Genomic DNA, 14,308 nt, shown 5'->3' with positions numbered 1-14,308 from the left:
TTTCTGAGCATGCACGGTTTTTTCATGTCGTTAAAGCCTACACACAACAGTTTTTCACGAGGTGAAAAACGACAATGTGAAAAACGACGCAAAGAATGTTCTAAAATTTTTAATGCCCATTTTTCATGTCATGAAAAATGCTCTGGAGCCCACACACAGTCGTTTCTAATGAGATTAAAAAAAATAATAATAATTCACGCCATGAAAAACGGCCGTGTACACGGCATCAGGTTCACTATTTGGTCAGAGCCAGATTATCCACAAGAACTTTGTTAGGACTTTTTTTTCTTTATTGACTGACAAGGTCTGTTTAATTAACTACAGATTCTTTAAAGTGTAAGCAAACTCCCTATAGTTTTCAGCCAATGAAGCTGCCATCTTTGCCTTTGTTTAATCTACAACTGCCATGATGCTGCACATGTGACCAGTTATGACATCAGCAATTGGATGGTTTGACAGTTTGGTTGAGAGCACAGCCAATGGGAGTGTTACATTTCCGGCACGTGCCGTAAATGAGACCGCTTTAAGTATGTTTTTTTTACGGCTTCATATTTTGCTTTACTGCTAAACACACTTGTTGGAAATATTTTATATTTCTTATATTTGTAGCACTACCCCCGAAGGAGCTGCTGGTTTGTTTTGGGCGGCATGTTACCTATATTTCCTCGCCGTCTAGGGTATCAGATGACAGTTGAAAAAAAGTTCAATGTCCACACTTTAGATTTTTTATTCTTTGCTTAATTTGCCCAACTTGGTAAAAAGATAAAAGTAGTAGTTGAAGAGGTGGAAGGGTAATAGAGAATAGGTTCAGGTGTATAACTTTTGTTTGGAAACACTCCTGTTTCCAGTAACGCAGCTTTCATCGCCACTCTAGCCAGAGCGGGTATTGTGGACCTGGATAGGCCTCTCTCACCAACCTAGCAGCCAGGATGTCACACAGAATCTTGGTATAGTCTCTGCCACAGACCTTCCCAAAGATGGAGACACATTTGGTCCAAAATCCTCTCAGCACAGGATTAAGCACCCGGATCTCTCCCGAATAACTTTTCGTGAACTTAGAACTGACAGGCGACCATCATTCAGCCTTTCAGTAATAGTGCGTCCTTTTGATGAAGTTCAAGGCCTTTCCTAAAATACCAGCCTCTTGCTCGGTGCTCTCCAAGACAGGTTCTTCATCGAGTGGCTTCCTCCCTCGGGACGGACAGCTCAGGACCACTCTGCAAGCGTAGACCCAGTCTGACTACCGGGCCTACTTGATGGATCACAACCCCACACCAACGTGGTCTCGGAGCCAGGAACACTCAAACACGCACCCCAGGCCAAGAGGGTCACACACGGGGGTTGATGGGATGACGGACCCAGGATCGACGACGACCCAGGACTAGTGACGTCTGTCCCTTAAGTACTCCTCCCCAGCATGCAGGATCAACTCCCCCTGATTGTCCCCCTGATTGGCTGCCGAAGGGGAACACCCAAAACACCTTGACCTGACTGCTGCCACCCTCGGCCTGGGGCAGTAACCGCACCCCAGACAACAATAGTGGTCACTCACAGTACAGCCATGGCTGGGACAGAGGCCCAAATTTAGTGAAAAATAACACAGTCTGAGTCAACTAACTCTCAGACTACCCTCTAAATTTAAAGCAGCGCCGGCTAGAAAGTAGCAGGCTGCTACATATTATTATCTGTATTGCTCACATACCCACATTTTTTTGTGTAGCCAGCATAAGTCATGACCTACGGTGGCAGGGCTCCCAGGAGTGATACAGATCATGTTTAGGGATGAGCTTCGAGTTCGAGTCGAACTCATGTTCGACTCGAACATTGCCTGTTCGGTGAACAACTAACAGTTTGGGGTGTTCGCGGCAAATTCAAAAAGCCGCGGAACACCCTGTTAGTCTATGGGAGAAATCTAAAGTGCTAAATTTAAAGGCTAAAATGCAAGTTATTGTCCTAAAAAGTGTTTGGAGACCTGGGTCCTGCACCAGGAAACATGTATCAATGCAAAAAAAAACGTTTTAAAAACTGACATTTTTTCGGTAGCAGTGAATTTAATAATGCTTAAAGTGAAACAATAAAAGTGAAATATTCCTTTAAATTTGGTACCTGGGGGGGGGGGGGTGTAAAATAAGCATGTGAAATAGTGCATGTTTCCTGTACTTAGAACTGTCTCTGCACAAAGTGTCATTTCTGAAGGAAAAAAGTCATTTAAAACCAGACTTGCGGCTATAATGAATTGTTGGCTCCCGGCAATTCAGAGAGAATTCATTCATAAAAAAAAAAAAAGCGTGGGGTTCTCCCAAATTCAATTACCAGGCCCTTCAGGTCTGGTATGGATATTAAGGGGCACCCCGCTATCAATTTAAAAAAAAATTACGTGGGGTTCCCCCCAAATATCCATTGCAGACCCTTCAGGTCTGGTGTGGATTTTAACGGGAACTCCACCCCAAGTTTTTTAAAAAAAATGGCGCGGAGTTCCCCCAAAAATCCACACCAGACCCCTTATCCGAGCACGTAACCTGGCCGGCCGCAGAAAAGAGGGGGGACAGAGAGCGCCCCCCCTCTCCTGAACCGTACCAGGCCACATGCCCTCAACATGGGGAGGATGTCCCCATGTTGATGGGGACAAGGGCCTCATCCCCACAACCCTGGCCGGTGGTTGTAGGGTTCTAGAGGCGGGGGCTTATCAGAATCTGGAAGATGTACTGTATTAACTATGCGTAGAATATTTGTAAAGGAAATATACAGTATATACTATTGCTGTGTTTTTAAACATATTGCATGCTGTAGTCTGAAGCAAATAATTCAAATGATAGTAAATTAACTAATATAAATTGCTGCATTGCTGAAATAAATTAACTTTTTGACAATATTGAAATTTTTTGAGATGCATACAGTCGTGCTCAAAAGTTTGCATACCCTGACAGAAATTGTGACATTTTGGCATTAAAGAGGTTGTAAAGCGTGTATCCTGTTTGCTGTGGCATGTATCCTGTGATTGTACAATAAAGCAACATATTTTTTGAAGTGCGCCTGTCCAGACATCCGCCTTCATTTTTGCATTACCACATGCATTGCCAGCACCCGTGGCTTCAGATCCGGCGAGGAGGTTCTTCATTTCTGCCTTGAGCGGTGATGCCCTCTCTCAATTTTGTTTGGGTACAGTATCGGATTACCACCGCTGGATTTTTTTTTTTTCTTTAAAAATAATGGACTCTTTTCCACAGTGTGTGTGTGTTTTTTTACAACTATTTACACTTCCTTCGTGAAATGGTAGTGGTACAATGTACCCCATTACCAATTCACATAGGGGGGGCAGGATCTGGGGGTCCCTTTGGTTAAAGGGGTTTTCCAGATTCTGATAAGCCCCCCTCCTGCACTTTATGCAGAGACAGTTCTAAGTACGGGAAATATTTCACATGCTTACTTTACACCCCGCCTAGGTACGAAAATTTAAAGGAATATTTCACTTTTATTTCACTTTAAGCATCATTAAATTCACTGCTCCCGAAAAAATGGCAGTTTTTAAAACTTTTTTTTGCATTGATACATGTCACCTGGGACAGGACCCAGGTCCCCAAACACTTTTTAGGACACTAAATTGCATATTAGCCTTTAAAATTAGCACTTTAGATTTCAAACGTTCGAGTCCCATAGACTTTAACGGGGTTCTAAAGTTTGCACAAACGTTTGGTGTGTTCGCAGGTTCTGGTGCGAACCGAACAGGGGGGTGTTTGGCTCATCCCTAATCATGTTGCTAACTTTCAATAACTCAATCCTGTGTATAGTTTAAAGGTAGGTTCCCATTGTTGCCCTGCAGCTTTGTGGCTTAGTTCTTCCACTCTGGTTCCATATATCTAAAACTGAACTGCTATTATATTGGGAGGACAATTTGTCCTGGTCATCTAATCATCAGCTCTAGTTAAATCAATCATTAAGTAAAATTGGGGGCTTTGAGAGCTGGATTACTAGGTGGTGGTTTAAAAAAAGTTGAATATTTTAAAAGATTTAAACCTACTTTTGACCTCATTAAAATGGTATGTGAGATTTTAGTGATTTGGATTGTTAAATGTGAACCTGATTTTCTATTTATCTTTTTCAAGGTGTATCAGCGTTTTTCTTTTATTATAATTTTTTCTGATCAGTATTAACTGGGACAGCCATATTTGCTTATTACATTCTCACGCTGTGTTTTATACATCTTCTCTTGTCTCCAGCGGCGCCTATGTGGTGCACTGTATGTACAATAGCAAATTCATAGAACATATTAGACTTTATGACTTATTTTGTAATTTGGAAAAATTGCTGAATGCTTGGTTTAGCATACAGATTGCCACCAGAGAGACATACAATATAAGTGTGAAGAAATGATCAGGAAAGCACTAAAAAGGAACTTGCAATGCATCATTAATACTCACAGGTAAATTCTGCAGTCGTTAAAGAGGACCTGTACTGTGAAAGCCATGCTCAAAGACAGAAAGCAGAGGACTAGTCACTAATATTGCCTTTAGACACCCTGCAGCTGATCTTTTTGCATTAGACTAACCATATCTTGTTCTGACCTATGTCTCTGTGTGGAGGATGGTTATCTTGTTGGTGGAGGAGGGCTTTTCTTTCTCATGTCAAAACATCACCCCCCAAGGACTGGTGTTCTGGGGACTGGTGGGCTAATATTTAGGAAGCAGCAGGAGAGGTGGAGGAAGCACAGATCCACAGAACAAAGAAGAAGCAGGAAGATTCTTGCACTCAGGTGTCGGGACAAGGTCATCCAGTGCCCAGGGTAAAGAAGTCAAACTGCACTCCCAGTGTGGAAAGGAGTTAGCCAGGGGGGTATAAAATAACAGAGACAGGGTAGAACAAACCGTCCCTGCACCGCTTCCGGACTCTGTCCTTCTCTCCTCACTGCTCCCAGCACTGGGCTGACGGGAGTAGTGATGCTGTTGTTGCTAGTCCTGTCAGCCTTGTAACAGAAGGAAGGTGCCTCCATCCCTACAGTAAACCATTATGCCCAGGGAAGCTTCCCCTCCTGCCCCCCCCCCTTGTCCCAGCCCTGTCAGTAGGAACAGCTTCCTTTCCAGCAAGCCCTTAAGAGAACAGTGCACAGCAGCAAAGGAATTGCATAGCCAAATCTCAGAAGGCCATTAGTCAGAGACGGCAGTGTTTTGGATTTCACAGGTACATACAGCTATACTCAGTGCCTAGACAGAGTCTCGATTTAGGAAGCACAGTGTTATTTATCAGGATTCAAGACAAAAGGCAATTTTTTCAGTACAGTATACCAATTATTCCCAATTTAGATTTTAGATGTTCCCTATTAGTTAGATCATGGGTGGTAGTTCCCTCAAAAAGGTCTCCATCTAAGAAGTTCTCCCTAGTGTGATGTGCGATGAAAGTAGTCTATATGTAAAAGTATATTGGCCTTACCAAATCTTGATGTGTGTTTCTTCCCCTACCTGCTTAAAAATCTGCCACAATTATGTTGAGCTCGCCAAACAATGTTCAATGTTTTTAGTTTTGCCAGTCGACTGAATGAAAAAAGTGCACCAATTCTCCAATCCACACATTCGACATGGGCATTCTCCCTGCTGTGTCATTGTATTCTGACATGACGCCGTCAGAATACACTGATCAGCACTGATTGATTGAAAATTTGTCAACAAGCCGATTCACGAGAGGTAATTCGGAAGATCAACTTCTCATGCATTGGAGCGGCCATACATGATTGAGATTCAGCCGGTTCCTGTTGAGGTGGCCAGATTTTGGTCCATGTATGGCTAGCTTCTGAGAAAACATGGGTTACTCTTCTCTTGCTGTACTAAGACAATAGCTAAAATCCCTAGAATCTACACAATCTTGGTGTAAACTTCTCTGTCTTTACATTGGTTTTATCATAAAATCAAAATATAAAGAGACTTTATTAAATTGTGCTAACAAAAAAGTGTTATTTTTTGCAGTTCCCTATGGTTCATGGTCTGAAAAAGGACTCCAGTTTCTCATTGTTTCCTAAGGGCAACAGGAAATGTTTTTTTTTAGTACACTTTTTATACATAAGCCTAATTGATACATTAGCTGGCTTCTAGCCAAATGTTCTCTATAGTCAGGTATGTAACTTTTAACCATAGCATATCATGCAACTTCATTGGGGCCCAGCGCTGTTTGCCTCCATACAGGTTGCAAGAGCATTTGGCAAACACAACGTGTACATTAAGATAATTAACATTTGCATACCAAAGCCAATATCATGCTCTGTTTCTGAAAGGAATGCTTTGAATATAGAATAGAGATGTTATAGGCTGCTTAAAATATAGCTAAACTCTTAATGAAAACCACGGGTACAGCAATAGCACTAAAGTAGAGAAGGATCACTTTTTAAACGTCCTTAAAGGGGTTGAAAAGGCTCAAGGTTTTTTGCCCTAATGCATTCTATGTGTTTAGGAGAAAAATCTTCTGTGCTGCAGCTCCCCCCAGTGCTCCCTCCCCCTTTTTCTTACTCGAACCCGATTGTTCCCGCAACGAGCATGAGCCCAGTGGCTCCAGCCACTGTCTCAGTCCTCATTGGATAGATTGATAGCAGCGGGAGCCATTGGCACGAGAGCGGGAGGCCGAGTCCTGCTGTCTGTGTCAATGGAGGCAACAGCGGGACTCGTTGGCGTGCTCGCACGGGTGCCCCCATTAAAAGCAGCTCTCCATGGGGGCATCTGATGAAGAGGAAAAGCCAGGAGTGTCGCTGATGCACCCCAGCAGAGGAGGATCGAGGCTGTTCTGTTCAAAACCCTTGCACAGAGCAGCTAAGTATGACATGTTTGTTATTTAAAGAAATAAAATAACTTTACAATCACTTTAATTACTTAAACTGTTATTGTTTTTATTTTCTGCAGCTGCACAATCTGCAAGTTTAAGTGTGGCAGAAGTCTGTACACATCAGTCCTGAAGAATTTACCAATCATAGCACTGAGAGGTTGTGCTGAAAATGGAGTGCCAAGAAGTCACATAGTGGTACGAAGTGGCAAAGTGGCTGAGGCCAAGTTAAGTCCGTTTACTATCTGAATGAAGCCTCCACGGGGGAAAGGAACACGTATATAGACATCAGAAAAGAACAGGTAGGATATGTGTAATTTTTTTTTTGTAATATTTGGGTTTAGACACCACATTATTAGTATTGCTGTGCAGCAGGCCCCATCATGTAGTTCTAACCCTTCCTAGATTATGTCTGTATGCCAGTTGAAGGCACCCACCTAGGCTATAATCTGATTTTAGCCAGGAACTGATTTGATTGGTCCTACAATGCACCTATGATGTATGTTGCATTTATATGTACAGTATATAGACTAATATATACCAGCAATTTCAGCAGGAAGAACACTCAACGGGGCCTTTCTTTTATGATGACATTTATGGTCAGGGTTCCCTGCGTTTCGTCTCCTCTCAGTTCCAGCTTCTTTGGTGAAGTAATGTAAGATGTCAATGTGTGTCACTTTGTATTCTATATTTGTGCAGTTTATTTGTTGTCATGGTCTCTGCTGATCATTGTATGCCAGTGTTCACTCAGCATACAAGTGCACAGTGTTTTGTTATTATATGCTGGCCTAATCATTGTGTCATTATACATTAAGCTAATCACTCCATTCACCAGGGTTAGTAAGTGACAACGCAATGACATACATAAAAGCATGGATGCAGCTGTATTGCACTGTATTTATTTTTTATACTACATTTTTTTATTGTAAAACGTTGCAAATATTTATAAAACACATTTCAAAATGACAAATAATTAAAAGGCTTAATTTTATAGAGCATTTAGGTCTGAAATACTGTTATTACAGTGCAGCAGTATATATTGCAACCCAGGTACAACAGAAAAAACAACTAAATTAACAAAGATGTGACTGAAAATGGAAAAAAAAGCAATATACTGTGTATCGTCATCAGCTTGGAGTAATAAAAAAGCAAATCATGTATGTTCTGGTTACAGCAGTTCAAAAAAAGTTAGGGGTCTAAATAATCCGGAAATTCGAAGATTCAAAGGGGGGAGGGGGGGACCTACATGCACACACTTGGGGCTAGATTCACATAGCCCGCCCTAACTGTGCGGCGGCGTAGTGTATCGTCTTTACACTACGCCGCCGTAAGTTAGCGAGGCAAGTACATGATTCACATAGTACTTGCCTGCTAAGTTACGGCGGCGTAGCCTAAAGCGGGCGGGCGTAAGGGCGCCTATTTCAAAATAGGCTAAGGGGGCGTGTTTAATGTTAATTTTGTTTGACCTGACGTGATTGACGTTTTTTTGGAACGGCGCATGCGCCCTCCGCCATGTGAAATTGCAGGCCAGTTATACTCTTGTCCTCTCACGAAGGCTCCTTGATATCCATACGAGAGGAGTAGGCTGCATAACACTGCACCCCCAGCAATGCACCCTCCCATGCTGAGGGCATGTGGCCTTATTTGGTTTAGGAGGGGGGGCGCTCACTCACCCCTCCCTTTCCTGTCCTGCTAAGCATGCTTGGATAGGGGTCTGGTATGGATTTTGGGGGGACCCCACACAGTTTTTTCTTTTAAATTTTGGCATGGGCTTCCCTTTAACATCTATTCCAATCAGGGCTTAGAATGCACTGTGTAGTGTATAGTGGAGCACTTGGCAGGCGAACAGGCCGCTGAGCGCCCCGCAAATTCGGGTGTTCGCCAAGCTCAAATTGTTCACCCAACTCTATGTAGCAGCCAGGCGACTCTATTTGGACTAGGGTTGTCCCGATACCAAGCATTTGCCCGAGTACTTGTACTCGGGCAAATGCTCCCGATGCTTCATCCGATACTTGTACAGTCAGCGGTGATCAGTGCGTGGGGAAGTTACAAGCACCGATTACTGCTGTATAGATTTAAAAGTCATTTCTCCGCTTCTCTCTCTCCCCCCCTCCCCCCGTGCGGTTTTCAGCCGCTTTAAAATTAGCGGTGATTGGTGCTTGTAACTCCCCCACACACGATCACCGATTGACTGTCCCGTGTCCTCCAGCCCCCCTCCGTTTTGCTGCAGTCTCCCTCCGTGTCCCCCTCTGTGCTACCATCTCCATCTGTGTGTGTCCCTCTGTGTCCCCCATCTCCCTCTGTGTCCCCCTCCGTGTTTTTCTCTCCCTCCGTGCTCCTCCTCCACCCCCTGGAACTCTCAGGAACTGCCCCCCCCCCCTTAAACAAAAGAAAGCATTATAAATAAAATAAAAAAAAATGTAAAAAATGTAAAACAAATTGTAAAAAATAAAACTACTGACACACGTGCCACTGTCACATGAGATTAAAAAAATATCAGTATTTGGTATCGGCGAGTACCTGAAAAAAAATATCGGTACTTGTACTTGGTCTTAAAAAAAGTGATATCGGGACAACCCTAATTTGGACACATGCTGAACTGAGGCCAACTATCCACCACAAACCAATCATAGTGCTAATATGACAACTAATATAATGACAGGTCCCTTGTGCTAAGGTGAAACCTTGCCCAATATGGACTATAGAGGGCACCACCTAAGATGAAATGGTTACCTTGTCTTGTTGAAGGAGCGGCCCTGGTTATTATAGTTTACAGCTGCTGATTTACATTATTAAAGCCCAGCTGAAGTCTCATACCTTATTTTCTCTTTCTCTTTAATTTCTCTTTAATGCTTAATAAAATTTGTATGGTCCCAGCTGCAAGCTTTTTTTTTGTATGTGTGCACAAAATGGAAAATAAAATGGCTGGAAAGGATTAAAGTCATGTAGATATGTTATGATTTTTAACTGACTTTTGCCTTTTTAATACATTTTTCTTCTAGAACCCATTATAATTTTGCCTTGTAGTGACACTACAGTGGGATGCAGTGGTGCATTGCTAGTAATTTTGAATAGCAACCCAACACATTATTATAGTAACAAGAAAACCACTCTCACTGCAAGCCCAAACAATGCATATGTTGTCTGTTGTAGTACATTGCAATGAAAAACAAAATCAGTTTATTTTAGTTTGGTAAAATACACTCCCAGCCCATTCAGAATGAATGCCTTAACACAGTACAACCCAACATATGCATTTTCATTAAAGCAATACATAGCCTGAATGAGCCCTTTGTGGGAATATATTTCCCGCTTTCCCACTCCAGTGGCTTATGTTGATTCTGTCACACCCCTCATCACAAGTGTCCTCATTCCTACTAGCACAAAAAGTAGGAATGGAGCTGCTAAACTTTCAAAAGTCCAAGATGAGTTTTTTGATGTTACCCAATGCAGGAAAATCCACCTGCTTCTCACTTACGCGTTTCATTCCACTAGGAGCTTAGTCATGATGACTAAGCTAATTTAGTGAAATGTGGAAGAGGAGAGCGGGTGGATTTTCCTGTATTGGGTAACATCCGTAAACTCAACTTGGACTTTTGGATGTTGACTGGCTTCATTTCTACTTTTTGTGCTACAATTTTTAGTCAGTCTTGGACTGCCGGTAGCCGACACCCTTTGGGGTGAAAAGCTTAGTGCAGAGTATTTTGTATTGTTCTTATACCTACTTTTATTGGTGAGGAAGACAGAAGGTGTGTTAAATCTGGTCTTTTATGGAGTGCTGATTCCAGAGTGCACTAGGTATAACTCTGGTGCTTACTAAATGGCACAGTCATGCTTAGACACATTCCTGCACTGCTAAAGCAGGAAATTATAGGTAAGATTATAAAAATTGAGGTTGTAGGTACAATGCATACAGAATATCTATTACTGTTTTGTTGTTTTTTCAATACAGGTCATGCATAGCTCCCAACTGTCCCTGATTTCGAGCAATGTCCCTCTGTCCCTCATTCCTCCTCATTTTGGTCTGATCTATAAAGTTGTATACAAAATTCACTTTTTATCTTTCAAAAGGGGTTTCCCAGTGCTAAACCTTTCATCCACTCTCTAAATTGCTGCATTTGTAAATTTTAAAAGCCAATATAAAGGAATCGTAGTAGTAAAAAAAAAAAAGCCCTTATAGATTTAATTAACCTTTTTTTTTGTTAATTCTCCTTTAAGGGGGTGTGGCAGGGGGCGCGTCCTATTCCGACATACATTTGCTAGTAGGTGTCCCTCATTCCTATCTCAACATGTTGGGAGGTATGGGTCATGTATACAGGATAGCATAAGCACTTGCATATTTATTAGTAAGTTGTTCTCCAGGGAAAGCAAACTTCTACTGTTTCTCTTGTATTGGGTATAAAGAATTGTTTAGTAAAGAATAGGTAAAGATAGCCAAAGTTCCGGACTGCACGCTATAATAGCCTAAATACAACAGCATCTTATACATTTGTACCTTTAATTAGTAGGGCAGCCATATGTTCTTGGTCTTCTCTGTTCTCCTAACCCACACTTGAATTAATCGTGTAATCATGTAAAGACGGAGGAGGAGGCTGCAGTGCCAGTCAGCCAGGATGTCAAGCTGAAGGTGTCCAGGACAACCTCACCTTTCTACAGTATATTTGATGCATTACTATAGAAACCAGCAGTTCCAATTTTATATTCTCCAGAGACTAATTATCTGTCAGAGTCATGTAGCAGAGGCAGCATAACTGTCACCAATCTGATGCCTTGCAAGAAAAGTGATGTAAATGAACCATTTCGCACACCAACACAGGTTAACATGTAGCTCTCCACAATCATTTCTAGAATAATGCCGGCACTGTTAGATTTAACCCCCACTGTTAAGGTAGAACAGACAATTGTTCTGGCTGTGTATCAAGGTGACTTTTAGTGATAAGCTTCTGCATTGTGCCACAGCAACCAATCAGGTTCAAACTTTTGTTTACCGACTGTCACTTTCCAGTGCAGGTTTGAGCCTGATGAGAAAAAGTGGGGCAATTCACAGAGCTCTTTCAGCTGGGACTTTGAGGGCTTGTATGAAATGTTTACCTGCAGCGGAGCCGATTTTCTCGCCACACAAGTTAATAAGAATACAAAAGTAACTCTATAAAGAGGAAGAGGTACTCCCTGATCCAATAACATTTGTAGTGGCCACATCCTTTGGTAACATATAACAAAAACGAGAGTACCTCCCCCTGGGTGGGATTTTAAAGGCCAAACAAAGTGTAAAGGTAAAAAACGATCTTTAATGGGAAATTCGTACAAAAACTGGCACTTGATGTTGAAGCACACAGTAGGCACCTGCGGTGCATGTGAAAGCAACAAATGTACAAATACAAAAACAATAACACTAAAACAGTACATGTGCCACAAACAATGGCAAATAGACAAAAAAACACTCTCCTAGTGAGTGATACTGTATGTGTGTGACCGACGCGCTTCTGGTTGTCGACAGCCTCAGGGGCCACGGAGGAAGAGTAGTGCTAAAGGTGGTTATGTTTACAATAAAAAATAAGACACGTCATAAAAAACTGTACACTAAATCTGGGCAATAGGTTAAGACTTGTTGAACTGATGTAACATATGGTAGACGGATAGCATACCAAACCATGTAATAAACTGGAAGTGCGGACCCCCTTTCCTTAGTAATAGGGTTGAGTGGGGATGGAGTAGCGTCCGAGCATCCCTCATGACCTAGTCATAAAACAAATGGGAGTCATGTAGTATCTATGTTTGTGTATAAATGTATTATCTAATATACTCAATCACCAAATGGCCACTTCGCAACTTGTTGGCATCCATAAGTGGATGGAACCAAACAAGCTGCCTTGCAATGGCTGGTGACCTAAGGAGGGGGCGAAAAAAAAAAAGTAACTCTAAGCAGTTCCCAAGGACCTCAAATGCATCACAAATGCAGTTAACTACACCTTGAAACATGTTGAATTTGGCTATTTATATAAGCCCTGTAGCAAAGTAGCATATGAAAACGAGCGGGCGCAATTTTGAAGCGTGACATGTTGGGTATCATTTTACTCGGCGAAACATTATCTTTCACAATATAAAAAAAAATGGGCTAACTTTACTGTTGTCTTATTTTTTTTATTCAAAAAAGTGAATTTTTTCCAAAAAAAAGTGTGCTTGTAAGACCGCTGTGCAAATACGGTGTGACAAAAAGTAATTGCAATGACCACCATTTTATTCTCTAGGGTGTTAGAAAAATATTTATATATAATATTTGGGGGTTTTAAGTAATTTTCTAGCAAAAACAACTGTTTTAATCTTGTAAACACCAAGTCTGAAAAACAGGCAAGGTCCTTAAGTGGTTAATAACTACATTTTCAAATTTCATTGAACTCTTAAAATAACTGTCACTTTTTGAAAATAAAAATACTAATCCTGCTGTATGAGCTTTGTGAATTAAGCCTTATGATGGCCATATGCACTTTGATGAACGATCCATTTATTTTCCGATGAAAGAATATTCAACACATCAACCAATTTCATCGATATGCTACACATGGGAAAGTGCATCTCGATGAAAAGTTACGATAAATATCACAATTTATGATTTGGTAAATTATTGATCGCATCTTGTTTCCACCATGTAATCTCATAATCTGATCGGTCGAAACACGATTATGTTCATGAACAAAGTATCTCAGTGCTACCGATCAATAATATTCTGCTCTGGCTGATCAGCTCAGTTTGATTGAATCAGATCTAAATCGATCTGAAGGGAAGTAATGGCTATTGTTTGTAGACACTTGCCTGATTTTTGGCCATGTTTGTCATGCATTGAGAAACCCATTGAAATTAATTGGCTTTCCTATGCATGAAATCTGACAACCTGCAAAATGACACACATATGTACAATGCTGTGTGAATGGGGGCTAAGAGCCGGGAAAAGATGCAGCTGTGCATTTGGACAGGTTGTGCAGCTATTGCTGTCAGATGACCAAAGCCCCTAGCCCTGTTTAGGGTATACATTTAAAGGACTGGATGTGGCTCATCACTTAACAAAAAAAAAAAAAATCACGCATCCCAGTTTCTGTATAGGTATGAGTTGATTTATTGTTGTGAATGGCACATACAGTAAATGTTCTTTGTCATGTTTGGAAGGTTAGTGGTCCTTTAACCTGTTGTGGACACAATTTCTTTCTTTTAAAAAACAACTCTTTATTAACCCTTAACTAACCTTAATCTGTGCTAATTAATTTCCTTGCTTTCCCCGACTTGTTCTTTGCCCGACTTGTTCATTCCTCGACTTAGTTGGGGTAGGCGGTACACTTTGGGGGTGGGTCAGTCACACAGTGTGACCTTTGACCTCTGGGAACCCGCCTTCTGACCTTTGACCTTTGGGGGAGGTCCCTGTTCCAAGTCCTAGCCATATTCTTCAATGGGAAACCCTAACCCCAACCCCTACCCTAACTCTGACCCAAACCCCAACCCCTAACCCTAACCCCTAACC

At 41.7% G+C, this 14,308-nt stretch overlaps 1 long non-coding RNA gene across 1 annotated transcript in view; it reads left to right on the top strand.

Annotated features, from left to right (window-relative positions):
* The window catches only part of LOC120920776, a 159,283-nt gene that overhangs the window by 51,228 nt on the left and 93,747 nt on the right, over window positions 1-14,308 (top strand). The window contains exon 2 of the long non-coding RNA XR_005744769.1: window positions 6,879-7,100. This is a non-coding gene — a long non-coding RNA (uncharacterized LOC120920776). The remainder of the gene's footprint in view (window positions 1-6,878; window positions 7,101-14,308) is intronic.

This window comes from Rana temporaria, chromosome 13, assembly GCF_905171775.1.
Source record: "Rana temporaria chromosome 13, aRanTem1.1, whole genome shotgun sequence".
NCBI lineage: Eukaryota > Metazoa > Chordata > Amphibia > Anura > Ranidae > Rana > Rana temporaria.
This window is presented reverse-complemented; position numbering and strand designations above follow the sequence as displayed.